The sequence below is a fragment of the Sceloporus occidentalis genome, unplaced genomic scaffold (assembly GCF_023333645.1).
Source record: "Sceloporus occidentalis isolate IW3139 unplaced genomic scaffold, rSceOcc1.0.p SCAF_402, whole genome shotgun sequence".
Classification (NCBI taxonomy): domain Eukaryota; kingdom Metazoa; phylum Chordata; class Lepidosauria; order Squamata; family Phrynosomatidae; genus Sceloporus; species Sceloporus occidentalis.
This window is the reverse complement of record NW_028317382.1, coordinates 317501-338731: the sequence shown is the minus strand read 5'-3', so window position 1 is coordinate 338731 and position 21231 is coordinate 317501. Positions and strand designations below refer to the sequence as shown.

Genomic DNA, 21231 nt, shown 5'->3' with positions numbered 1-21231 from the left:
GAGGATGGATTGTCACCGCAAGCATTCGGTGATGAAACTGCGCAACGATAAAAAAAAATAAATAAATAAATAAAAAAATGATAATAATACAAAAAAAATAAAAGAAGAAGACGTAAAAAGCCAGGTTTCAGGGTCTAGCATTAAATGACCATTACCCGTTTCAAAACGCATCCTTCGAGTCAGCACAAACCGTGCCTTTCCAGTGTAGATTGGAGCCGAGGTAGTCGAATCGCCCCGTTTGCTGGAGGATGAATTTCCGTCATCTCAAGGAAAGGACGTAAAAGAGGGCGCGCGCGTGAAAGCTGCTGCGTGGGCTCGTCCGGGATTTGAACCCGGGACCTCTCGCACCCTAAGCGAGAATCATACCCCTAGACCAACGAGCCAGACTGCTGGCAGTGGCTCCGGGCCCAGAGTTGAGATGAAGAGAGACTTTCGCACAGGCGCTAAAGGGACGTCGAGTGCAGTCTTGGCGGCGGCGACGACGACGACGACGACGACAAAGCCACTGTCAGGGGAAACTTCCCATTGCAAAGCGACAGCATTTTCATCGAGACGGAGCAGAAAAGGTATTTTGGCGGCCTCCTCCTAGAAGAAGCTGCACGCGTTACGCAAACCGCTCAGCCCAACGGGCGACTCTCGGGCTCGTCCGGGATTTGAACCCGGGACCTCTCACACCCAAAGCGAGAATCATACCCCTAGACCAACGAGCCAGACAGTTAGCGAAAAGCCCGCGGCGTGAGCCCGAATGTACGAGAAGTTTAGCAGGGAAGCTAAAACGGATGTCAAGCGCACAGAGAAGAGCCGTGACGACGTGTAGCGCTGTCAAGCTTGGGCTCGTCCGGGATTTGAACCCGGGACCTCTCGCACCCTAAGCGAGAATCATACCCCTAGACCAACAAGCCAGACAGCTGGCAGCCGCTCCGGGCCCGGCGCTCGGAAGAAGAGAAAGTTTAGCAGGGACGCTAAAGAGACGTCGAGCGACAAAGCCTCTCGCTCTCTGCAGCCAAGCACTGTCGAGAGAAACTTCCCATTGCAAAGCGACGGCACCCGAGTGGCATTTTCTCTGAGGCGGAGCAGAAAGGTAAGGGTCCTCCTAAAAGGAGGATGTGCTGAGCGCTCGGGCTCGTCCGGGATTTGAACCCGGGACCTCTCGCACCCAAAGCGAGAATCATACCCCTAGACCAACGAGCCAGACAGCTGGCAGCCGCTCCGGGCCCGGCGCTCGGAAGAAGAGAAAGTTTAGCAGGGACGCTAAAGAGACGTCGAGCGACAAAGCCTCTCGCTCTCTGCAGCCAAGCACTGTCGAGAGAAACTTCCCATTGCAAAGCGACGGCACCCGAGTGGCATTTTCTCTGAGGCGGAGCAGAAAGGTAAGGGTCCTCCTAAAAGGAGGATGTGCTGAGCGCTCGGGCTCGTCCGGGATTCGAACCCGGGACCTCTCGCACCCAAAGCGAGAATCATACCCCTAGACCAACGAGCCAGACAGTTAGTGAAAAGCCCGCGGCGTGAGCCCGAATGTACGAGAAGTTTAGCAGGGAAGCTAAAACGGATGTCAAGCGCACAGAGAAGAGCCGTGACGACGTGTAGCGCTGTCAAGCTTGGGCTCATCCGGGATTTGAACCCGGGACCTCTCGCACCCTAAGCGAGAATCATACCCCTAGACCAACGAGCCAGACAGATATAGAGCTGGTCGCTGTGTGAGCCCGAATGAGCTGAAAGTTTAGCAGGGAAGCTAAAACGGACGTCCAGCGGCACGCCGGCGTCTGCAAGCTTCCCGTCCCAAGGCAACCGCTTCTTCTTTTATTGAAGCCAATAAAAGAAGAAGCGGTAAAGAAGTACAGCGGGATTGGCAACAACACGGCGCCAGGCGGCGCTGTTCAGCTTGGGCTCGTCTGGAATTTGAACCCGGGACCTCTCGCACCCTAAGCGAGAATCATACCCCTAGACCAACGAGCCAGACAGCTGGCAGCCGCTCCGGGCCCGGCGCTCGGAAGAAGAGAAAGTTTAGCAGGGACGCTAAAGAGACGTCGAGCGACAAAGCCTCTCGCTCTCTGCAGCCAAGCACTGTCGAGAGAAACTTCCCATTGCAAAGCGACGGCACCCGAGTGGCATTTTCTCTGAGGCGGAGCAGAAAGGTAAGGGTCCTCCTAAAAGGAGGATGTGCTGAGCGCTCGGGCTCGTCCGGGATTTGAACCCGGGACCTCTCGCACCCAAAGCGAGAATCATACCCCTAGACCAACGAGCCAGACAGATATACAGCCGGTCGCTGCGTGAGCCCGAATGAGCTGAAAGTTTAGCAGGGAAGCTAAAACGGACGTCCAGCGGCACGCCGGCGTCTGCAAGCTTCCCGTCCCAAGGCAACCGCTTCTTCTTTTATTGAAGCCAATAAAAGAAGAAGCGGTACAGAAGTACAGCGGGATTGGGAACAACTTCTTAAAAGAGACGCCTCGCAGAGAAGAGAAGAGCCACGGCGCCAGGCGGCGCTGTTCAGCTTGGGCTCGTCCGGGATTTGAACCCGGGACCTCTCGCACCCGAAGCGAGAATCATACCCCTAGACCAACGAGCCAGAAACCTATACGCCCCCTGCCGCCGGACGTGTGGAACTCCTCGAGGATGGATTGTCACCGCAAGCATTCGGTGATGAAACTGCGCAACGATTAAAAAAATAAAATAAATAAATAAAAAAATGATAATAATACAAAAAAAATAAAAGAAGAAGACGTAAAAAGCCAGGTTTCAGGGTCTAGCATTAAATGACCATTACCCGTTTCAAAACGCATCCTTCGAGTCAGCACAAACCGTGCCTTTCCAGTGTAGATTGGAGCCGAGGTAGTCGAATCGCCCCGTTTGCTGGAGGATGAATTTCCGTCATCTCAAGGAAAGGACGTAAAAGAGGGCGCGCGCGTGAAAGCTGCTGCGTGGGCTCGTCCGGGATTTGAACCCGGGACCTCTCGCACCCTAAGTGAGAATCATACCCCTAGACCAACGAGCCAGACTGCTGGCAGTGGCTCCGGGCCCAGAGTTGAGATGAAGTGAGACTTTCGCACAGGCGCTAAAGGGACGTCGAGTGCAGTCTTGGCGGCGGCGACGACGACGACGACGACAAAGCCACTGTCAGGGGAAACTTCCCATTGCAAAGCGACAGCATTTTCATCGAGACGGAGCAGAAAAGGTATTTTGGCGGCCTCCTCCTAGAAGAAGCTGCACGCGTTACGCAAACCGCTCAGCCCAACGGGCGACTCTCGGGCTCGTCCGGGATTTGAACCCGGGACCTCTCGCACCCAAAGCGAGAATCATACCCCTAGACCAACGAGCCAGACAGTTAGCGAAAAGCCCGCGGCGTGAGCCCGAATGTACGAGAAGTTTAGCAGGGAAGCTAAAACGGATGTCAAGCGCACAGAGAAGAGCCGTGACGACGTGTAGCGCTGTCAAGCTTGGGCTCGTCCGGGATTTGAACCCTGGACCTCTCGCACCCTAAGCGAGAATCATACCCCTAGACCAACAAGCCAGACAGCTGGCAGCTGCTCCGGGCCCGGCGCTCGGAAGAAGAGAAAGTTTAGCAGGGACGCTAAAGAGACGTCGAGCGACAAAGCCTCTCGCTCTCTGCAGCCAAGCACTGTCGAGAGAAACTTCCCATTGCAAAGCGACGGCACCCGAGTGGCATTTTCTCTGAGGCGGAGCAGAAAGGTAAGGGTCCTCCTAAAAGGAGGATGTGCTGAGCGCTCGGGCTCGTCCGGGATTTGAACACGGGACCTCTCGCACCCAAAGCGAGAATCATACCCCTAGACCAACGAGCCAGACAGCTGGCAGCCGCTCCGGGCCCGGCGCTCGGAAGAAGAGAAAGTTTAGCAGGGACGCTAAAGAGACGTCGAGCGACAAAGCCTCTCGCTCTCTGCAGCCAAGCACTGTCGAGAGAAACTTCCCATTGCAAAGCGACGGCACCCGAGTGGCATTTTCTCTGAGGCGGAGCAGAAAGGTAAGGGTCCTCCTAAAAGGAGGATGTGCTGAGCGCTCGGGCTCGTCCGGGATTCGAACCCGGGACCTCTCGCACCCAAAGCGAGAATCATACCCCTAGACCAACGAGCCAGACAGTTAGTGAAAAGCCCGCGGCGTGAGCCCGAATGTACGAGAAGTTTAGCAGGGAAGCTAAAACGGATGTCAAGCGCACAGAGAAGAGCCGTGACGACGTGTAGCGCTGTCAAGCTTGGGCTCATCCGGGATTTGAACCCGGGACCTCTCGCACCCTAAGCGAGAATCATACCCCTAGACCAACGAGCCAGACAGATATAGAGCTGGTCGCTGCGTGAGCCCGAATGAGCTGAAAGTTTAGCAGGGAAGCTAAAACGGACGTCCAGCGGCACGCCGGCGTCTGCAAGCTTCCCGTCCCAAGGCAACCGCTTCTTCTTTTATTGAAGCCAATAAAAGAAGAAGCGGTAAAGAAGTACAGCGGGATTGGCAACAACACGGCGCCAGGCGGCGCTGTTCAGCTTGGGCTCGTCTGGAATTTGAACCCGGGACCTCTCGCACCCTAAGCGAGAATCATACCCCTAGACCAACGAGCCAGACAGCTGGCAGCCGCTCCGGGCCCGGCGCTCGGAAGAAGAGAAAGTTTAGCAGGGACGCTAAAGAGACGTCGAGCGACAAAGCCTCTCGCTCTCTGCAGCCAAGCACTGTCGAGAGAAACTTCCCATTGCAAAGCGACGGCACCCGAGTGGCATTTTCTCTGAGGCGGAGCAGAAAGGTAAGGGTCCTCCTAAAAGGAGGATGTGCTGAGCGCTCGGGCTCGTCCGGGATTTGAACCCGGGACCTCTCGCACCCAAAGCGAGAATCATACCCCTAGACCAACGAGCCAGACAGATATAGAGCCGGTCGCTGCGTGAGCCCGAATGAGCTGAAAGTTTAGCAGGGAAGCTAAAACGGACGTCCAGCGGCACGCCGGCGTCTGCAAGCTTCCCGTCCCAAGGCAACCGCTTCTTCTTTTATTGAAGCCAATAAAAGAAGAAGCGGTACAGAAGTACAGCGGGATTGGGAACAACTTCTTAAAAGAGACGCCTCGCAGAGAAGAGAAGAGCCACGGCGCCAGGCGGCGCTGTTCAGCTTGGGCTCGTCCGGGATTTGAACCCGGGACCTCTCGCACCCGAAGCGAGAATCATACCCCTAGACCAACGAGCCAGAAACCTATACGCCCCCTGCCGCCGGACGTGTGGAACTCCTCGAGGATGGATTGTCACCGCAAGCATTCGGTGATGAAACTGCGCAACGATAAAAAAAATAAAATAAATAAATAAAAAAATGATAATAATACAAAAAAAATAAAAGAAGAAGACGTAAAAAGCCAGGTTTCAGGGTCTAGCATTAAATGACCATTACCCGTTTCAAAACGCATCCTTCGAGTCAGCACAAACCGTGCCTTTCCAGTGTAGATTGGAGCCGAGGTAGTCGAATCGCCCCGTTTGCTGGAGGATGAATTTCCGTCATCTCAAGGAAAGGACGTAAAAGAGGGCGCGCGCGTGAAAGCTGCTGCGTGGGCTCGTCCGGGATTTGAACCCGGGACCTCTCGCACCCTAAGCGAGAATCATACCCCTAGACCAACGAGCCAGACTGCTGGCAGTGGCTCCGGGCCCAGAGTTGAGATGAAGTGAGACTTTCGCACAGGCGCTAAAGGGACGTCGAGTGCAGTCTTGGCGGCGGCGACGACGACGACGACGACAAAGCCACTGTCAGGGGAAACTTCCCATTGCAAAGCGACAGCATTTTCATCGAGACGGAGCAGAAAAGGTATTTTGGCGGCCTCCTCCTAGAAGAAGCTGCACGCGTTACGCAAACCGCTCGGAAGAAGAGAAAGTTTAGCAGGGACGCTAAAGAGACGTCGAGCGACAAAGCCTCTCGCTCTCTGCAGCCAAGCACTGTCGAGAGAAACTTCCCATTGCAAAGCGACGGCACCCGAGTGGCATTTTCTCTGAGGCGGAGCAGAAAGGTAAGGGTCCTCCTAAATGGAGGATGTGCTGAGCGCTCGGGCTCGTCCGGGATTTGAACCCGGGACCTCTCGCACCCAAAGCGAGAATCATACCCCTAGACCAACGAGCCAGACAGCTGGCAGCCGCTCCGGGCCCGGCGCTTGGAAGAAGAGAAAGTTTAGCAGGGACGCTAAAAAGACGTCGAGCGACAAAGCCTCTCGCTCTCTGCAGCCAAGCACTGTCGAGAGAAACTTCCCATTGCAAAGCGACGGCACCCGAGTGGCATTTTCTCTGAGGCGGAGCAGAAAGGTAAGGGTCCTCCTAAAAGGAGGATGTGCTGAGCGCTCGGGCTCGTCCAGGATTTGAACCCGGGACCTCTCGCACCCAAAGCGAGAATCATACCCCTAGACCAACGAGCCAGACAGTTAGTGAAAAGCCCGCGGCGTGAGCCCGAATGTACGAGAAGTTTAGCAGGGAAGCTAAAACGGATGTCAAGCGCACAGAGAAGAGCCGTGACGACGTGTAGCGCTGTCAAGCTTGGGCTCATCCGGGATTTGAACCCGGGACCTCTCGCACCCTAAGCGAGAATCATACCCCTAGACCAACGAGCCAGACGGATATAGAGCCGGTCGCTGCGTGAGCCCGAATGAGCTGAAAGTTTAGCAGGGAAGCTAAAACGGACGTCCAGCGGCACGCCGGCGTCTGCAAGCTTCCCGTCCCAAGGCAACCGCTTCTTCTTTTATTGAAGCCAATAAAAGAAGAAGCGGTACAGAAGTACAGCGGGATTGGCAACAACTTCTTAAAAGAGACGCCTCGCAGAGAAGAGCCACGGCGCCAGGCGGCGCTGTTCAGCTTGGGCTCGTCCGGGATTTGAACCCGGGACCTCTCGCACCCGAAGCGAGAATCATACCCCTAGACCAACGAGCCAGAAACCTATATGCCCCCTGCCGCCGGACGTGTGGAACTCCTCGAGGATGGATTGTCACCGCAAGCATTCGGTGATGAAACTGCGCAACGATAAAAAAAATAAAATAAATAAATAAAAAAATGATAATAATACAAAAAAAATAAAAGAAGAAGACGTAAAAAGCCAGGTTTCAGGGTCTAGCATTAAATGACCATTACCCGTTTCAAAACGCATCCTTCGAGTCAGCACAAACCGTGCCTTTCCAGTGTAGATTGGAGCCGAGGTAGTCGAATCGCCCCGTTTGCTGGAGGATGAATTTCCGTCATCTCAAGGAAAGGACGTAAAAGAGGGCGCGTGCGTGAAAGCTGCTGCGTGGGCTCGTCCGGGATTTGAACCCGGGACCTCTCGCACCCTAAGCGAGAATCATACCCCTAGACCAACGAGCCAGACTGCTGGCAGTGGCTCCGGGCCCAGAGTTGAGATGAAGAGAGACTTTCGCACAGGCGCTAAAGGGACGTCGAGTGCAGTCTTGGCGGCGGCGGCGACGACAAAGCCACTGTCAGGGGAAACTTCCCATTGCAAAGCGACAGCATTTTCATCGAGACGGAGCAGAAAAGGTATTTTGGCGGCCTCCTCCTAGAAGAAGCTGCACGCGTTACGCAAACCGCTCAGCCCAACTGGCGACTCTCGGGCTCGTCCGGGATTTGAACCCGGGACCTCTCGCACCCAAAGCGAGAATCATACCCCTAGACCAACGAGCCAGACAGTTAGCGAAAAGCCCGCGGCGTGAGCCCGAATGTACGAGAAGTTTAGCAGGGAAGCTAAAACGGATGTCAAGCGCACAGAGAAGAGCCGTGACGACGTGTAGCGCTGTCAAGCTTGGGCTCGTCCGGGATTTGAACCCGGGACCTCTCGCACCCTAAGCGAGAATCATACCCCTAGACCAACGAGCCAGACTGCTGGCAGTGGCTCCGGGCCCAGAGTTGAGATGAAGAGAGACTTTCGCACAGGCGCTAAAGGGACGTCGAGTGCAGTCTTGGCGGCGGCGACGACGACGACGACGACGACGACGACAAAGCCACTGTCAGGGGAAACTTCCCATTGCAAAGCGACAGCATTTTCATCGAGACGGAGCAGAAAAGGTATTTTGGCGGCCTCCTCCTAGAAGAAGCTGCACGCGTTACGCAGACCGCTCAGCCCAACGGGCGACTCTCGGGCTCGTCCGGGATTTGAACCCGGGACCTCTCGCACCCAAAGCGAGAATCATACCCCTAGACCAACGAGCCAGACAGATATAGAGCTGGTCGCTGCGTGAGCCCGAATGAGCTGAAAGTTTAGCAGGGAAGCTAAAACGGACGTCCAGCGGCACGCCGGCGTCTGCAAGCTTCCCGTCCCAAGGCAACCGCTTCTTCTTTTATTGAAGCCAATAAAAGAAGAAGCGGTACAGAAGTACAGCGGGATTGGGAACAACTTCTTAAAAGAGACGCCTCGCAGAGAAGAGAAGAGCCACGGCGCCATGCGGCGCTGTTCAGCTTGGGCTCGTCCGGGATTTGAACCCCGGACCTCTCGCACCCGAAGCGAGAATCATACCCCTAGACCAACGAGCCAGAAACCTATACGCCCCCTGCCGCCGGACGTGTGGAACTCCTCGAGGATGGATTGTCACCGCAAGCATTCGGTGATGAAACTGCGCAACGATAAAAAAAAAAAAATAAATAAATAAAAAAATGATAATAATACAAAAAAAATAAAAGAAGAAGACGTAAAAAGCCAGGTTTCAGCAGAAAAGGTATTTTGGCGGCCTCCTCCTAGAAGAAGCTGCACGCGTTACGCAAACCGCTCAGCCCAACGAGCGACTCTCGGGCTCGTCCGGGATTTGAACCCGGGACCTCTCGCACCCAAAGCGAGAATCATACCCCTAGACCAACGAGCCAGACAGTTAGCGAAAAGCCCGCGGCGTGAGCCCGAATGTACGAGAAGAGAAGAAGAGAAAGTTTAGCAGGGACGCTAAAGAGACGTCGAGCGACAAAGCCTCTCGCTCTCTGCAGCCAAGCACTGTCGAGAGAAACTTCCCATTGCAAAGCGACGGCACCCGAGTGGCATTTTCTCTGAGGCGGAGCAGAAAGGTAAGGGTCCTCCTAAAAGGAGGATGTGCTGAGCGCTCGGGCTCGTCCGGGATTTGAACCCGGGACCTCTCGCACCCAAAGCGAGAATCATACCCCTAGACCAACGAGCCAGACAGCTGGCAGCTGCTCCGGGCCCGGCGCTCGGAAGAAGAGAAAGTTTAGCAGGGACGCTAAAGAGACGTCGAGCGACAAAGCCTCTCGCTCTCTGCAGCCAAGCACTGTCGAGAGAAACTTCCCATTGCAAAGCGACGGCACCCGAGTGGCATTTTCTCTGAGGCGGAGCAGAAAGGTAAGGGTCCTCCTAAATGGAGGATGTGCTGAGCGCTCGGGCTCGTCCGGGATTTGAACCCGGGACCTCTCGCACCCAAAGCGAGAATCATACCCCTAGACCAACGAGCCAGACAGCTGGCAGCCGCTCCGGGCCCGGCGCTTGGAAGAAGAGAAAGTTTAGCAGGGACGCTAAAAAGACGTCGAGCGACAAATCCTCTCGCTCTCTGCAGCCAAGCACTGTCGAGAGAAACTTCCCATTGCAAAGCGACGGCACCCGAGTGGCATTTTCTCTGAGGCGGAGCAGAAAGGTAAGGGTCCTCCTAAAAGGAGGATGTGCTGAGCGCTCGGGCTCGTCCAGGATTTGAACCCGGGACCTCTCGCACCCAAAGCGAGAATCATACCCCTAGACCAACGAGCCAGACAGTTAGTGAAAAGCCCGCGGCGTGAGCCCGAATGTACGAGAAGTTTAGCAGGGAAGCTAAAACGGATGTCAAGCGCACAGAGAAGAGCCGTGACGACGTGTAGCGCTGTCAAGCTTGGGCTCATCCGGGATTTGAACCCGGGACCTCTCGCACCCTAAGCGAGAATCATACCCCTAGACCAACGAGCCAGACAGATATAGAGCCGGTCGCTGCGTGAGCCCGAATGAGCTGAAAGTTTAGCAGGGAAGCTAAAACGGACGTCCAGCGGCACGCCGGCGTCTGCAAGCTTCCCGTCCCAAGGCAACCGCTTCTTCTTTTATTGAAGCCAATAAAAGAAGAAGCGGTACAGAAGTACAGCGGGATTGGCAACAACTTCTTAAAAGAGACGCCTCGCAGAGAAGAGCCACGGCGCCAGGCGGCGCTGTTCAGCTTGGGCTCGTCCGGGATTTGAACCCGGGACCTCTCGCACCCGAAGCGAGAATCATACCCCTAGACCAACGAGCCAGAAACCTATATGCCCCCTGCTGCCGGACGTGTGGAACTCCTCGAGGATGGATTGTCACCGCAAGCATTCGGTGATGAAACTGCGCAACGATAAAAAAAATAAAATAAATAAATAAAAAAATGATAATAATACAAAAAAAATAAAAGAAGAAGACGTAAAAAGCCAGGTTTCAGGGTCTAGCATTAAATGACCATTACCCGTTTCAAAACGCATCCTTCGAGTCAGCACAAACCGTGCCTTTCCAGTGTAGATTGGAGCCGAGGTAGTCGAATCGCCCCGTTTGCTGGAGGATGAATTTCCGTCATCTCAAGGAAAGGACGTAAAAGAGGGCGCGCGCGTGAAAGCTGCTGTGTGGGCTCGTCCGGGATTTGAACCCGGGACCTCTCGCACCCTACGCGAGAATCATACCCCTAGACCAACGAGCCAGACTGCTGGCAGTGGCTCCGGGCCCAGAGTTGAGATGAAGAGAGACTTTCGCACAGGCGCTAAAGGGACGTCGAGTGCAGTCTTGGCGGCGGCGACGACGACGACGACGACAAAGCCACTGTCAGGGGAAACTTCCCATTGCAAAGCGACAGCATTTTCATCGAGACGGAGCAGAAAAGGTATTTTGGCGGCCTCCTCCTAGAAGAAGCTGCACGCGTTACGCAGACCGCACAGAGAAGAGCCGTGACGACGTGTAGCGCTGTCAAGCTTGGGCTCGTCCGGGATTTGAACCCGGGACCTCTCGCACCCTAAGCGAGAATCATACCCCTAGACCAACAAGCCAGACAGCTGGCAGCCGCTCCGGGCCCGGCGCTCGGAAGAAGAGAAAGTTTAGCAGGGACGCTAAAGAGACGTCGAGCGACAAAGCCTCTCGCTCTCTGCAGCCAAGCACTGTCGAGAGAAACTTCCCATTGCAAAGCGACGGCACCCGAGTGGCATTTTCTCTGAGGCGGAGCAGAAAGGTAAGGGTCCTCCTAAAAGGAGGATGTGCTGAGCGCTCGGGCTCGTCCGGGATTTGAACCCGGGACCTCTCGCACCCAAAGCGAGAATCATACCCCTAGACCAACGAGCCAGACAGCTGGCAGCCGCTCCGGGCCCGGCGCTCGGAAGAAGAGAAAGTTTAGCAGGGACGCTAAAGAGACGTCGAGCGACAAAGCCTCTCGCTCTCTGCAGCCAAGCACTGTCGAGAGAAACTTCCCATTGCAAAGCGACGGCACCCGAGTGGCATTTTCTCTGAGGCGGAGCAGAAAGGTAAGGGTCCTCCTAAAAGGAGGATGTGCTGAGCGCTCGGGCTCGTCCGGGATTTGAACCCGGGACCTCTCGCACCCAAAGCGAGAATCATACCCCTAGACCAACGAGCCAGACAGTTAGTGAAAAGCCCGCGGCGTGAGCCCGAATGTACGAGAAGTTTAGCAGGGAAGCTAAAACGGATCTCAAGCGCACAGAGAAGAGCCGTGACGACGTGTAGCGCTGTCAAGCTTGGGCTCATCCGGGATTTGAACCCGGGACCTCTCGCACCCTAAGCGAGAATCATACCCCTAGACCAACGAGCCAGACAGATATAGAGCCGGTCGCTGCGTGAGCCCGAATGAGCTGAAAGTTTAGCAGGGAAGCTAAAACGGACGTCCAGCGGCACGCCGGCGTCTGCAAGCTTCCCGTCCCAAGGCAACCGCTTCTTCTTTTATTGAAGCCAATAAAAGAAGAAGCGGTAAAGAAGTACAGCGGGATTGGCAACAACACGGCGCCAGGCGGCGCTGTTCAGCTTGGGCTCGTCTGGAATTTGAACCCGGGACCTCTCGCACCCTAAGCGAGAATCATACCCCTAGACCAACGAGCCAGACAGCTGGCCGCAGCTCCGGGCCCGGCGCTCGGAAGAAGAGAAAGTTTAGCAGGGACGCTAAAGAGACGTCGAGCGACAAAGCCTCTCGCTCTCTGCAGCCAAGCACTGTCGAGAGAAACTTCCCATTGCAAAGCGACGGCACCCGAGTGGCATTTTCTCTGAGGCGGAGCAGAAAGGTAAGGGTCCTCCTAAAAGGAGGATGTGCTGAGCGCTCGGGCTCGTCCGGGATTTGAACCCGGGACCTCTCGCACCCAAAGCGAGAATCATACCCCTAGACCAACGAGCCAGACAGATATAGAGCCGGTCGCTGCGTGAGCCCGAATGAGCTGAAAGTTTAGCAGGGAAGCTAAAACGGACGTCCAGCGGCACGCCGGCGTCTGCAAGCTTCCCGTCCCAAGGCAACCGCTTCTTCTTTTATTGAAGCCAATAAAAGAAGAAGCGGTACAGAAGTACAGCGGGATTGGGAACAACTTCTTAAAAGAGACGCCTTGCAGAGAAGAGAAGAGCCACGGCGCCAGGCGGCGCTGTTCAGCTTGGGCTCGTCCGGGATTTGAACCCGGGACCTCTCGCACCCGAAGCGAGAATCATACCCCTAGACCAACGAGCCAGAAACCTATACGCCCCCTGCCGCCGGACGTGTGGAACTCCTCGAGGATGGATTGTCACCGCAAGCATTCGGTGATGAAACTGCGCAACGATAAAAAAAATAAAATAAATAAATAAAAAAATGATAATAATACAAAAAAAATAAAAGAAGAAGACCATTAAATGACCATTACCCGTTTCAAAACGCATCCTTCGAGTCAGCACAAACCGTGCCTTTCCAGTGTAGATTGGAGCCGAGGTAGTCGAATCGCCCCGTTTGCTGGAGGATGAATTTCCGTCATCTCAAGGAAAGGACGTAAAAGAGGGCGCGCGCGTGAAAGCTGCTGCGTGGGCTCGTCCGGGATTTGAACCCGGGACCTCTCGCACCCTAAGCGAGAATCATACCCCTAGACCAACGAGCCAGACTGCTGGCAGTGGCTCCGGGCCCAGAGTTGAGATGAAGTGAGACTTTCGCACAGGCGCTAAAGGGACGTCGAGTGCAGTCTTGGCGGCGGCGACGACGACGACAAAGCCACTGTCAGGGGAAACTTCCCATTGCAAAGCGACAGCATTTTCATCGAGACGGAGCAGAAAAGGTATTTTGGCGGCCTCCTCCTAGAAGAAGCTGCACGCGTTACGCAAACCGCTCAGCCCAACGGGCGACTCTCGGGCTCGTCCGGGATTTGAACCCGGGACCTCTCGCACCCAAAGCGAGAATCATACCCCTAGACCAACGAGCCAGACAGTTAGCGAAAAGCCCGCGGCGTGAGCCCGAATGTACGAGAAGTTCAGCAGGGAAGCTAAAACGGATGTCAAGCGCACAGAGAAGAGCCGTGACGACGTGTAGCGCTGTCAAGCTTGGGCTCGTCCGGGATTTGAACCCGGGACCTCTCGCACCCTAAGCGAGAATCATACCCCTAGACCAACAAGCCAGACAGCTGGCAGCCGCTCCGGGCCCGGCGCTCGGAAGAAGAGAAAGTTTAGCAGGGACGCTAAAGAGACGTCGAGCGACAAAGCCTCTCGCTCTCTGCAGCCAAGCACTGTCGAGAGAAACTTCCCATTGCAAAGCGACGGCACCCGAGTGGCATTTTCTCTGAGGCGGAGCAGAAAGGTAAGGGTCCTCCTAAAAGGAGGATGTGCTGAGCGCTCGGGCTCGTCCGGGATTTGAACCCGGGACCTCTCGCACCCAAAGCGAGAATCATACCCCTAGACCAACGAGCCAGACAGCTGGCAGCTGCTCCGGGCCCGGCGCTCGGAAGAAGAGAAAGTTTAGCAGGGACGCTAAAGAGACGTCGAGCGACAAAGCCTCTCGCTCTCTGCAGCCAAGCACTGTCGAGAGAAACTTCCCATTGCAAAGCGACGGCACCCGAGTGGCATTTTCTCTGAGGCGGAGCAGAAAGGTAAGGGTCCTCCTAAATGGAGGATGTGCTGAGCGCTCGGGCTCGTCCGGGATTTGAACCCGGGACCTCTCGCACCCAAAGCGAGAATCATACCCCTAGACCAACGAGCCAGACAGCTGGCAGCCGCTCCGGGCCCGGCGCTTGGAAGAAGAGAAAGTTTAGCAGGGACGCTAAAAAGACGTCGAGCGACAAAGCCTCTCGCTCTCTGCAGCCAAGCACTGTCGAGAGAAACTTCCCATTGCAAAGCGACGGCACCCGAGTGGCATTTTCTCTGAGGCGGAGCAGAAAGGTAAGGGTCCTCCTAAAAGGAGGATGTGCTGAGCGCTCGGGCTCGTCCAGGATTTGAACCCGGGACCTCTCGCACCCAAAGCGAGAATCATACCCCTAGACCAACGAGCCAGACAGTTAGTGAAAAGCCCGCGGCGTGAGCCCGAATGTACGAGAAGTTTAGCAGGGAAGCTAAAACGGATGTCAAGCGCACAGAGAAGAGCCGTGACGACGTGTAGCGCTGTCAAGCTTGGGCTCATCCGGGATTTGAACCCGGGACCTCTCGCACCCTAAGCGAGAATCATACCCCTAGACCAACGAGCCAGACAAATATAGAGCCGGTCGCTGCGTGAGCCCGAATGAGCTGAAAGTTTAGCAGGGAAGCTAAAACGGACGTCCAGCGGCACGCCGGCGTCTGCAAGCTTCCCGTCCCAAGGCAACCGCTTCTTCTTTTATTGAAGCCAATAAAAGAAGAAGCGGTACAGAAGTACAGCGGGATTGGCAACAACTTCTTAAAAGAGACGCCTCGCAGAGAAGAGCCACGGCGCCAGGCGGCGCTGTTCAGCTTGGGCTCGTCCGGGATTTGAACCCGGGACCTCTCGCACCCGAAGCGAGAATCATACCCCTAGACCAACGAGCCAGAAACCTATACGCCCCCTGCCGCCGGACGTGTGGAACTCCTCGAGGATGGATTGTCACCGCAAGCATTCGGTGATGAAACTGCGCAACGATAAAAAAATAAAATAAATAAATAAAAAAATGATAATAATACAAAAAAAATAAAAGAAGAAGACGTAAAAAGCCAGGTTTCAGGGTCTAGCATTAAATGACCATTACCCGTTTCAAAACGCATCCTTCGAGTCAGCACAAACCGTGCCTTTCCAGTGTAGATTGGAGCCGAGGTAGTCGAATCGCCCCGTTTGCTGGAGGATGAATTTCCGTCATCTCAAGGAAAGGACGTAAAAGAGGGTGCGCGCGTGAAAGCTGCTGTGTGGGCTCGTCCGGGATTTGAACCCGGGACCTCTCGCACCCTAAGCGAGAATCATACCCCTAGACCAACGAGCCAGACTGCTGGCAGTGGCTCCGGGCCCAGAGTTGAGATGAAGAGAGACTTTCGCACAGGCGCTAAAGGGACGTCGAGTGCAGTCTTGGCGGCGGCGACGACGACAAAGCCACTGTCAGGGGAAACTTCCCATTGCAAAGCGACAGCATTTTCATCGAGACGGAGCAGAAAAGGTATTTTGGCGGCCTCCTCCTAGAAGAAGCTGCACGCGTTACGCAGACCGCTCAGCCCAACGGGCGACTCTCGGGCTCGTCCGGGATTTGAACCCGGGACCTCTCGCACCCAAAGCGAGAATCATACCCCTAGACCAACGAGCCAGACAGATATAGAGCTGGTCGCTGCGTGAGCCCGAATGAGCTGAAAGTTTAGCAGGGAAGCTAAAACGGACGTCCAGCGGCACGCCGGCGTCTGCAAGCTTCCCGTCCCAAGTCAACCGCTTCTTCTTTTATTGAAGCCAATAAAAGAAGAAGCGGTAAAGAAGTACAGCGGGATTGGCAACAACACGGCGCCAGGCGGCGCTGTTCAGCTTGGGCTCGTCTGGAATTTGAACCCGGGACCTCTCGCACCCTAAGCGAGAATCATACCCCTAGACCAACGAGCCAGACAGCTGGCAGCCGCTCCGGGCCCGGCGCTCGGAAGAAGAGAAAGTTTAGCAGGGACGCTAAAGAGACGTCGAGCGACAAAGCCTCTCGCTCTCTGCAGCCAAGCACTGTCGAGAGAAACTTCCCATTGCAAAGCGACGGCACCCGAGTGGCATTTTCTCTGAGGCGGAGCAGAAAGGTAAGGGTCCTCCTAAAAGGAGGATGTGCTGAGCGCTCGGGCTCGTCCGGGATTTGAACCCGGGACCTCTCGCACCCTAAGCGAGAATCATACCCCTAGACCAACGAGCCAGACTGCTGGCAGTGGCTCCGGGCCCAGAGTTGAGATGAAGAGAGACTTTCGCACAGGCGCTAAAGGGACGTCGAGTGCAGTCTTGGCGGCGGCGACGACGACGACGACGACAAAGCCACTGTCAGGGGAAACTTCCCATTGCAAAGCGACAGCATTTTCATCGAGACGGAGCAGAAAAGGTATTTTGGCGGCCTCCTCCTAGAAGAAGCTGCACGCGTTACGCAGACCGCTCAGCCCAACGGGCGACTCTCGGGCTCGTCCGGGATTTGAACCCGGGACCTCTCGCACCCAAAGCGAGAATCATACCCCTAGACCAACGAGCCAGACAGATATAGAGCCGGTCGCTGCGTGAGCCCGAATGAGCTGAAAGTTTAGCAGGGAAGCTAAAACGGACGTCCAGCGGCACGCCGGCGTCTGCAAGCTTCCCGTCCCAAGGCAACCGCTTCTTCTTTTATTGAAGCCAATAAAAGAAGAAGCGGTACAGAAGTACAGCGGGATTGGGAACAACTTCTTAAAAGAGACGCCTCGCAGAGAAGAGAAGAGCCACGGCGCCAGGCGGCACTGTTCAGCTTGGGCTCGTCCGGGATTTGAACCCGGGACCTCTCGCACCCGAAGCGAGAATCATACCCCTAGACCAACGAGCCAGAAACCTATATGCCACCTGCCGCCGGACGTGTGGAACTCCTCGAGGATGGATTGTCACCGCAAGCATTCGGTGATGAAACTGCGCAACGATAAAAAAAATAAATAAATAAATAAAAAAATGATAATAATACAAAAAAAATAAAAGAAGAAGACGTAAAAAGCCAGGTTTCAGGGTCTAGCATTAAATGACCATTACCCGTTTCAAAACGCATCCTTCGAGTCAGCACAAACCGTGCCTTTCCAGTGTAGATTGGAGCCGAGGTAGTCGAATCGCCCCGTTTGCTGGAGGATGAATTTCCGTCATCTCAAGGAAAGGACGTAAAAGAGGGCGCGCGCGTGAAAGCTGCTGCGTGGGCTCGTCCGGGATTTGAACCCGGGACCTCTCGCACCCTAAGCGAGAATCATACCCCTAGACCAACGAGCCAGACTGCTGGCAGTGGCTCCGGGCCCAGAGTTGAGATGAAGAGAGACTTTCGCACAGGCGCTAAAGGGACGTCGAGTGCAGTCTTGGCGGCGGCGACGACGACGACGACGACAAAGCCACTGTCAGGGGAAACTTCCCATTGCAAAGCGACAGCATTTTCATCGAGACGGAGCAGAAAAGGTATTTTGGCGGCCTCCTCCTAGAAGAAGCTGCACGCGTTACGCAAACCGCTCAGCCCAACGGGCGACTCTCGGGCTCGTCCGGGATTTGAACCCGGGACCTCTCGCACCCAAAGCGAGAATCATACCCCTAGACCAACGAGCCAGACAGTTAGTGAAAAGCCCGCGGCGTGAGCCCGAATGTACGAGAAGTTTAGCAGGGAAGCTAAAACGGATGTCAAGCGCACAGAGAAGAGCCGTGACGACGTGTAGCGCTGTCAAGCTTGGGCTCGTCCGGGATTTGAACCCGGGACCTCTCGCACCCTAAGCGAGAATCATACCCCTAGACCAACAAGCCAGACAGCTGGCAGCCGCTCCGGGCCCGGCGCTCGGAAGAAGAGAAAGTTTAGCAGGGACGCTAAAGAGACGTCGAGCGACAAAGCCTCTCGCTCTCTGCAGCCAAGCACTGTCGAGAGAAACTTCCCATTGCAAAGCGACGGCACCCGAGTGGCATTTTCTCTGAGGCGGAGCAGAAAGGTAAGGGTCCTCCTAAAAGGAGGATGTGCTGAGCGCTCGGGCTCGTCCGGGATTTGAACCCGGGACCTCTCGCACCCAAAGCGAGAATCATACCCCTAGACCAACGAGCCAGACAGCTGGCAGCCGCTCCGGGCCCGGCGCTCGGAAGAAGAGAAAGTTTAGCAGGGACGCTAAAGAGACGTCGAGCGACAAAGCCTCTCGCTCTCTGCAGCCAAGCACTGTCGAGAGAAACTTCCCATTGCAAAGCGACGGCACCCGAGTGGCATTTTCTCTGAGGCGGAGCAGAAAGGTAAGGGTCCTCCTAAAAGGAGGATGTGCTGAGCGCTCGGGCTCGTCCGGGATTTGAACCCGGGACCTCTCGCACCCAAAGCGAGAATCATACCCCTAGACCAACGAGCCAGACAGTTAGTGAAAAGCCCGCGGCGTGAGCCCGAATGTACGAGAAGTTTAGCAGGGAAGCTAAAACGGATGTCAAGCGCACAGAGAAGAGCCGTGACGACGTGTAGCGCTGTCAAGCTTGGGCTCATCCGGGATTTGAACCCGGGACCTCTCGCACCCTAAGCGAGAATCATACCCCTAGACCAACGAGCCAGACAGATATAGAGCTGGTCGCTGCGTGAGCCCGAATGAGCTGAAAGTTTAGCAGGGAAGCTAAAACGGACGTCCAGCGGCACGCCGGCGTCTGCAAGCTTCCCGTCCCAAGGCAACCGCTTCTTCTTTTATTGAAGCCAATAAAAGAAGAAGCGGTAAAGAAGTACAGCGGGATTGGCAACAACACGGCGCCAGGCGGCGCTGTTCAGCTTGGGCTCGTCTGGAATTTGAACCCGGGACCTCTCGCACCCTAAGCGAGAATCATACCCCTAGACCAACGAGCCAGACAGCTGGCAGCCGCTCCGGGCCCGGCGCTCGGAAGAAGAGAAAGTTTAGCAGGGACGCTAAAGAGACGTCGAGCGACAAAGCCTCTCACTCTCTGCAGCCAAGCACTGTCGAGAGAAACTTCCCATTGCAAAGCGACGGCACCCGAGTGGCATTTTCTCTGAGGCGGAGCAGAAAGGTAAGGGTCCTCCTAAAAGGAGGATGTGCTGAGTGCTCGGGCTCGTCCGGGATTTGAACCCGGGACCTCTCGCACCCAAAGCGAGAATCATACCCCTAGACCAACGAGCCAGACAGATATAGAGCCGGTCGCTGCGTGAGCCCGAATGAGCTGAAAGTTTAGCAGGGAAGCTAAAACGGACGTCCAGCGGCACGCCGGCGTCTGCAAGCTTCCCGTCCCAAGGCAACCGCTTCTTCTTTTATTGAAGCCAATAAAAGAAGAAGCGGTACAGAAGTACAGCGGGATTGGGAACAACTTCTTAAAAGAGACGCCTCGCAGAGAAGAGAAGAGCCACGGCGCCAGGCGGCGCTGTTCAGCTTGGGCTCGTCCGGGATTTGAACCCGGGACCTCTCGCACCCGAAGCGAGAATCATACCCCTAGACCAACGAGCCAGAAACCTATACGCCCCCTGCCGCCGGACGTGTGGAACTCCTCGAGGATGGATTGTCACCGCAAGCATTCGGTGATGAAACTGCGCAACGATAAAAAAAATAAAATAAATAAATAAAAAAATGATAATAATACAAAAAAAATAAAAGAAGAAGACGTAAAAAGCCAGGTTTCAGGGTCTAGCATTAAATGACCATTACCCGTTTCAAAACGCATCCTTCGAGTCAGCACAAACCGTGCCTTTCCAGTGTAGATTGGAGCCGAGGTAGTCGAATCGCCCCGTTTGCTGGAGGATGAATTTCCGTCATCTCAAGGAAAGGACGTAAAAGAGGGCGCGCGCGTGAAAGCTGCTGCGTGGGCTCGTCCGGGATTTGAACCCGGGACCTCTCGCACCCTAAGCGAGAATCATACCCCTAGACCAACGAGCCAGACTGCTGGCAGTGGCTCCGGGCCCAGAGTTGAGATGAAGAGAGACTTTCGCACAGGCGCTAAAGGGACGTCGAGTGCAGTCTTGGCGGCGGCGACGACAACGACGACGACGACAAAGCCACTGTCAGGGGAAACTTCCCATTGCAAAGCGACAGCATTTTCATCGAGACGGAGCAGAAAAGGTATTTTGGCGGCCTCCTCCTAGAAGAAGCTGCACGCGTTACGCAAACCGCTCAGCCCAACGGGCGACTCTCGGGCTCGTCCGGGATTTGAACCCGGGACCTCTCGCACCCAAAGCGAGAATCATACCCCTAGACCAACGAGCCAGACAGTTAGCGAAAAGCCCGCGGCGTGAGCCCGAATGTACGAGAAGTTTAGCAGGGAAGCTAAAACGGATGTCAAGCGCACAGAGAAGAGCCGTGATGACGTGTAGCGCTGTCAAGCTTGGGCTCGTCCGGGATTTGAACCCGGGACCTCTCGCACCCTAAGCGAGAATCATACCCCTAGACCAACAAGCCAGACAGCTGGCAGCTGCTCCGGGCCCGGCGCTCGGAAGAAGAGAAAGTTTAGCAGGGACGCTAAAGAGACGTCGAGCGACAAAGCCTCTCGCTCTCTGCAGCCAAGCACTGTCGAGAGAAACTTCCCATTGCAAAGCGACGGCACCCGAGTGGCATTTTCTCTGAGGCGGAGCAGAAAGGTAAGGGTCCTCCTAAAAGGAGGATGTGCTGAGCGCTCGGGCTCGTCCGGGATTTGAACCCGGGACCTCTCGCACCCAAAGCGAGAATCATACCCCTAGACCAACAAGCCAGACAGCTGGCAGCTGCTCCGGGCCCGGCGCTCGGAAGAAGAGAAAGTTTAGCAGGGACGCTAAAGAGACGTCGAGCGACAAAGCCTCTCGCTCTCTGCAGCCAAGCACTGTCGAGAGAAACTTCCCATTGCAAAGCGACGGCACCCGAGTGGCATTTTCTCTGAGGCGGAGCAGAAAGGTAAGGGTCCTCCTAAATGGAGGATGTGCTGAGCGCTCGGGCTCGTCCGGGATTTGAACCCGGGACCTCTCGCACCCAAAGCGAGAATCATACCCCTAGACCAACGAGCCAGACAGCTGGCAGCCGCTCCGGGCCCGGCGCTTGGAAGAAGAGAAAGTTTAGCAGGGACGCTAAAAAGACGTCGAGCGACAAAGCCTCTCGCTCTCTGCAGCCAAGCACTGTCGAGAGAAACTTCCCATTGCAAAGCGACGGCACCCGAGTGGCATTTTCTCTGAGGCGGAGCAGAAAGGTAAGGGTCCTCCTAAAAGGAGGATGTGCTGAGCGCTCGGGCTCGTCCAGGATTTGAACCCG

At 55.4% G+C, this 21231-nt stretch overlaps 56 non-coding genes across 56 annotated transcripts; all 56 read right to left on the bottom strand.

Moving 5' to 3' along the window:
* Positions 1-311: 311 nt before the first annotated feature.
* Positions 312-383, bottom strand: TRNAP-AGG (transfer RNA proline (anticodon AGG)). The gene has a single exon. It is a non-coding gene; the product is annotated as a tRNA-Pro (tRNA).
* Positions 384-830: 447 nt separating this feature from the next.
* On the bottom strand, positions 831-902 carry TRNAP-AGG (transfer RNA proline (anticodon AGG)). Its single transcript has one exon. It is a non-coding gene; the product is annotated as a tRNA-Pro (tRNA).
* A 217-nt stretch (positions 903-1119) lies between these two features.
* Positions 1120-1191, bottom strand: TRNAP-UGG (transfer RNA proline (anticodon UGG)). The gene has a single exon. It is a non-coding gene; the product is annotated as a tRNA-Pro (tRNA).
* Positions 1192-1408: 217 nt separating this feature from the next.
* TRNAP-UGG (transfer RNA proline (anticodon UGG)) lies at positions 1409-1480 on the bottom strand. The gene has a single exon. It is a non-coding gene; the product is annotated as a tRNA-Pro (tRNA).
* A 120-nt stretch (positions 1481-1600) lies between these two features.
* TRNAP-AGG (transfer RNA proline (anticodon AGG)) lies at positions 1601-1672 on the bottom strand. The gene has a single exon. It is a non-coding gene; the product is annotated as a tRNA-Pro (tRNA).
* Positions 1673-2173: 501 nt separating this feature from the next.
* TRNAP-UGG (transfer RNA proline (anticodon UGG)) lies at positions 2174-2245 on the bottom strand. Its single transcript has one exon. It is a non-coding gene; the product is annotated as a tRNA-Pro (tRNA).
* Positions 2246-2494: 249 nt separating this feature from the next.
* On the bottom strand, positions 2495-2566 carry TRNAP-CGG (transfer RNA proline (anticodon CGG)). Its single transcript has one exon. It is a non-coding gene; the product is annotated as a tRNA-Pro (tRNA).
* Positions 2567-3244: 678 nt separating this feature from the next.
* Positions 3245-3316, bottom strand: TRNAP-UGG (transfer RNA proline (anticodon UGG)). Its single transcript has one exon. It is a non-coding gene; the product is annotated as a tRNA-Pro (tRNA).
* A 698-nt stretch (positions 3317-4014) lies between these two features.
* Positions 4015-4086, bottom strand: TRNAP-UGG (transfer RNA proline (anticodon UGG)). The gene has a single exon. It is a non-coding gene; the product is annotated as a tRNA-Pro (tRNA).
* Positions 4087-4206: 120 nt separating this feature from the next.
* Positions 4207-4278, bottom strand: TRNAP-AGG (transfer RNA proline (anticodon AGG)). The gene has a single exon. It is a non-coding gene; the product is annotated as a tRNA-Pro (tRNA).
* A 501-nt stretch (positions 4279-4779) lies between these two features.
* Positions 4780-4851, bottom strand: TRNAP-UGG (transfer RNA proline (anticodon UGG)). Its single transcript has one exon. It is a non-coding gene; the product is annotated as a tRNA-Pro (tRNA).
* Positions 4852-5100: 249 nt separating this feature from the next.
* TRNAP-CGG (transfer RNA proline (anticodon CGG)) lies at positions 5101-5172 on the bottom strand. The gene has a single exon. It is a non-coding gene; the product is annotated as a tRNA-Pro (tRNA).
* A 354-nt stretch (positions 5173-5526) lies between these two features.
* TRNAP-AGG (transfer RNA proline (anticodon AGG)) lies at positions 5527-5598 on the bottom strand. Its single transcript has one exon. It is a non-coding gene; the product is annotated as a tRNA-Pro (tRNA).
* A 417-nt stretch (positions 5599-6015) lies between these two features.
* Positions 6016-6087, bottom strand: TRNAP-UGG (transfer RNA proline (anticodon UGG)). Its single transcript has one exon. It is a non-coding gene; the product is annotated as a tRNA-Pro (tRNA).
* Positions 6088-6496: 409 nt separating this feature from the next.
* Positions 6497-6568, bottom strand: TRNAP-AGG (transfer RNA proline (anticodon AGG)). The gene has a single exon. It is a non-coding gene; the product is annotated as a tRNA-Pro (tRNA).
* A 244-nt stretch (positions 6569-6812) lies between these two features.
* TRNAP-CGG (transfer RNA proline (anticodon CGG)) lies at positions 6813-6884 on the bottom strand. Its single transcript has one exon. It is a non-coding gene; the product is annotated as a tRNA-Pro (tRNA).
* Positions 6885-7238: 354 nt separating this feature from the next.
* On the bottom strand, positions 7239-7310 carry TRNAP-AGG (transfer RNA proline (anticodon AGG)). Its single transcript has one exon. It is a non-coding gene; the product is annotated as a tRNA-Pro (tRNA).
* A 243-nt stretch (positions 7311-7553) lies between these two features.
* TRNAP-UGG (transfer RNA proline (anticodon UGG)) lies at positions 7554-7625 on the bottom strand. The gene has a single exon. It is a non-coding gene; the product is annotated as a tRNA-Pro (tRNA).
* Positions 7626-7745: 120 nt separating this feature from the next.
* Positions 7746-7817, bottom strand: TRNAP-AGG (transfer RNA proline (anticodon AGG)). Its single transcript has one exon. It is a non-coding gene; the product is annotated as a tRNA-Pro (tRNA).
* Positions 7818-8078: 261 nt separating this feature from the next.
* Positions 8079-8150, bottom strand: TRNAP-UGG (transfer RNA proline (anticodon UGG)). Its single transcript has one exon. It is a non-coding gene; the product is annotated as a tRNA-Pro (tRNA).
* A 249-nt stretch (positions 8151-8399) lies between these two features.
* On the bottom strand, positions 8400-8471 carry TRNAP-CGG (transfer RNA proline (anticodon CGG)). Its single transcript has one exon. It is a non-coding gene; the product is annotated as a tRNA-Pro (tRNA).
* A 254-nt stretch (positions 8472-8725) lies between these two features.
* On the bottom strand, positions 8726-8797 carry TRNAP-UGG (transfer RNA proline (anticodon UGG)). The gene has a single exon. It is a non-coding gene; the product is annotated as a tRNA-Pro (tRNA).
* Positions 8798-9028: 231 nt separating this feature from the next.
* TRNAP-UGG (transfer RNA proline (anticodon UGG)) lies at positions 9029-9100 on the bottom strand. The gene has a single exon. It is a non-coding gene; the product is annotated as a tRNA-Pro (tRNA).
* A 217-nt stretch (positions 9101-9317) lies between these two features.
* Positions 9318-9389, bottom strand: TRNAP-UGG (transfer RNA proline (anticodon UGG)). Its single transcript has one exon. It is a non-coding gene; the product is annotated as a tRNA-Pro (tRNA).
* Positions 9390-9798: 409 nt separating this feature from the next.
* On the bottom strand, positions 9799-9870 carry TRNAP-AGG (transfer RNA proline (anticodon AGG)). Its single transcript has one exon. It is a non-coding gene; the product is annotated as a tRNA-Pro (tRNA).
* A 244-nt stretch (positions 9871-10114) lies between these two features.
* On the bottom strand, positions 10115-10186 carry TRNAP-CGG (transfer RNA proline (anticodon CGG)). The gene has a single exon. It is a non-coding gene; the product is annotated as a tRNA-Pro (tRNA).
* A 697-nt stretch (positions 10187-10883) lies between these two features.
* Positions 10884-10955, bottom strand: TRNAP-AGG (transfer RNA proline (anticodon AGG)). The gene has a single exon. It is a non-coding gene; the product is annotated as a tRNA-Pro (tRNA).
* Positions 10956-11172: 217 nt separating this feature from the next.
* On the bottom strand, positions 11173-11244 carry TRNAP-UGG (transfer RNA proline (anticodon UGG)). The gene has a single exon. It is a non-coding gene; the product is annotated as a tRNA-Pro (tRNA).
* Positions 11245-11461: 217 nt separating this feature from the next.
* On the bottom strand, positions 11462-11533 carry TRNAP-UGG (transfer RNA proline (anticodon UGG)). The gene has a single exon. It is a non-coding gene; the product is annotated as a tRNA-Pro (tRNA).
* Positions 11534-11653: 120 nt separating this feature from the next.
* TRNAP-AGG (transfer RNA proline (anticodon AGG)) lies at positions 11654-11725 on the bottom strand. The gene has a single exon. It is a non-coding gene; the product is annotated as a tRNA-Pro (tRNA).
* A 501-nt stretch (positions 11726-12226) lies between these two features.
* Positions 12227-12298, bottom strand: TRNAP-UGG (transfer RNA proline (anticodon UGG)). Its single transcript has one exon. It is a non-coding gene; the product is annotated as a tRNA-Pro (tRNA).
* A 249-nt stretch (positions 12299-12547) lies between these two features.
* Positions 12548-12619, bottom strand: TRNAP-CGG (transfer RNA proline (anticodon CGG)). The gene has a single exon. It is a non-coding gene; the product is annotated as a tRNA-Pro (tRNA).
* A 328-nt stretch (positions 12620-12947) lies between these two features.
* On the bottom strand, positions 12948-13019 carry TRNAP-AGG (transfer RNA proline (anticodon AGG)). The gene has a single exon. It is a non-coding gene; the product is annotated as a tRNA-Pro (tRNA).
* Positions 13020-13265: 246 nt separating this feature from the next.
* TRNAP-UGG (transfer RNA proline (anticodon UGG)) lies at positions 13266-13337 on the bottom strand. Its single transcript has one exon. It is a non-coding gene; the product is annotated as a tRNA-Pro (tRNA).
* Positions 13338-13457: 120 nt separating this feature from the next.
* On the bottom strand, positions 13458-13529 carry TRNAP-AGG (transfer RNA proline (anticodon AGG)). Its single transcript has one exon. It is a non-coding gene; the product is annotated as a tRNA-Pro (tRNA).
* A 217-nt stretch (positions 13530-13746) lies between these two features.
* On the bottom strand, positions 13747-13818 carry TRNAP-UGG (transfer RNA proline (anticodon UGG)). The gene has a single exon. It is a non-coding gene; the product is annotated as a tRNA-Pro (tRNA).
* Positions 13819-14035: 217 nt separating this feature from the next.
* Positions 14036-14107, bottom strand: TRNAP-UGG (transfer RNA proline (anticodon UGG)). Its single transcript has one exon. It is a non-coding gene; the product is annotated as a tRNA-Pro (tRNA).
* Positions 14108-14516: 409 nt separating this feature from the next.
* On the bottom strand, positions 14517-14588 carry TRNAP-AGG (transfer RNA proline (anticodon AGG)). The gene has a single exon. It is a non-coding gene; the product is annotated as a tRNA-Pro (tRNA).
* A 244-nt stretch (positions 14589-14832) lies between these two features.
* TRNAP-CGG (transfer RNA proline (anticodon CGG)) lies at positions 14833-14904 on the bottom strand. Its single transcript has one exon. It is a non-coding gene; the product is annotated as a tRNA-Pro (tRNA).
* A 353-nt stretch (positions 14905-15257) lies between these two features.
* On the bottom strand, positions 15258-15329 carry TRNAP-AGG (transfer RNA proline (anticodon AGG)). Its single transcript has one exon. It is a non-coding gene; the product is annotated as a tRNA-Pro (tRNA).
* A 243-nt stretch (positions 15330-15572) lies between these two features.
* TRNAP-UGG (transfer RNA proline (anticodon UGG)) lies at positions 15573-15644 on the bottom strand. Its single transcript has one exon. It is a non-coding gene; the product is annotated as a tRNA-Pro (tRNA).
* A 501-nt stretch (positions 15645-16145) lies between these two features.
* TRNAP-AGG (transfer RNA proline (anticodon AGG)) lies at positions 16146-16217 on the bottom strand. Its single transcript has one exon. It is a non-coding gene; the product is annotated as a tRNA-Pro (tRNA).
* A 252-nt stretch (positions 16218-16469) lies between these two features.
* Positions 16470-16541, bottom strand: TRNAP-UGG (transfer RNA proline (anticodon UGG)). The gene has a single exon. It is a non-coding gene; the product is annotated as a tRNA-Pro (tRNA).
* Positions 16542-16790: 249 nt separating this feature from the next.
* TRNAP-CGG (transfer RNA proline (anticodon CGG)) lies at positions 16791-16862 on the bottom strand. Its single transcript has one exon. It is a non-coding gene; the product is annotated as a tRNA-Pro (tRNA).
* Positions 16863-17215: 353 nt separating this feature from the next.
* On the bottom strand, positions 17216-17287 carry TRNAP-AGG (transfer RNA proline (anticodon AGG)). The gene has a single exon. It is a non-coding gene; the product is annotated as a tRNA-Pro (tRNA).
* Positions 17288-17539: 252 nt separating this feature from the next.
* On the bottom strand, positions 17540-17611 carry TRNAP-UGG (transfer RNA proline (anticodon UGG)). Its single transcript has one exon. It is a non-coding gene; the product is annotated as a tRNA-Pro (tRNA).
* A 120-nt stretch (positions 17612-17731) lies between these two features.
* Positions 17732-17803, bottom strand: TRNAP-AGG (transfer RNA proline (anticodon AGG)). Its single transcript has one exon. It is a non-coding gene; the product is annotated as a tRNA-Pro (tRNA).
* A 217-nt stretch (positions 17804-18020) lies between these two features.
* TRNAP-UGG (transfer RNA proline (anticodon UGG)) lies at positions 18021-18092 on the bottom strand. The gene has a single exon. It is a non-coding gene; the product is annotated as a tRNA-Pro (tRNA).
* A 217-nt stretch (positions 18093-18309) lies between these two features.
* Positions 18310-18381, bottom strand: TRNAP-UGG (transfer RNA proline (anticodon UGG)). The gene has a single exon. It is a non-coding gene; the product is annotated as a tRNA-Pro (tRNA).
* A 120-nt stretch (positions 18382-18501) lies between these two features.
* TRNAP-AGG (transfer RNA proline (anticodon AGG)) lies at positions 18502-18573 on the bottom strand. Its single transcript has one exon. It is a non-coding gene; the product is annotated as a tRNA-Pro (tRNA).
* A 501-nt stretch (positions 18574-19074) lies between these two features.
* TRNAP-UGG (transfer RNA proline (anticodon UGG)) lies at positions 19075-19146 on the bottom strand. Its single transcript has one exon. It is a non-coding gene; the product is annotated as a tRNA-Pro (tRNA).
* A 249-nt stretch (positions 19147-19395) lies between these two features.
* Positions 19396-19467, bottom strand: TRNAP-CGG (transfer RNA proline (anticodon CGG)). Its single transcript has one exon. It is a non-coding gene; the product is annotated as a tRNA-Pro (tRNA).
* A 354-nt stretch (positions 19468-19821) lies between these two features.
* Positions 19822-19893, bottom strand: TRNAP-AGG (transfer RNA proline (anticodon AGG)). Its single transcript has one exon. It is a non-coding gene; the product is annotated as a tRNA-Pro (tRNA).
* A 255-nt stretch (positions 19894-20148) lies between these two features.
* TRNAP-UGG (transfer RNA proline (anticodon UGG)) lies at positions 20149-20220 on the bottom strand. The gene has a single exon. It is a non-coding gene; the product is annotated as a tRNA-Pro (tRNA).
* Positions 20221-20340: 120 nt separating this feature from the next.
* On the bottom strand, positions 20341-20412 carry TRNAP-AGG (transfer RNA proline (anticodon AGG)). Its single transcript has one exon. It is a non-coding gene; the product is annotated as a tRNA-Pro (tRNA).
* A 506-nt stretch (positions 20413-20918) lies between these two features.
* TRNAP-UGG (transfer RNA proline (anticodon UGG)) lies at positions 20919-20990 on the bottom strand. Its single transcript has one exon. It is a non-coding gene; the product is annotated as a tRNA-Pro (tRNA).
* Between the last annotated feature and the right edge of the window lie 241 nt (positions 20991-21231).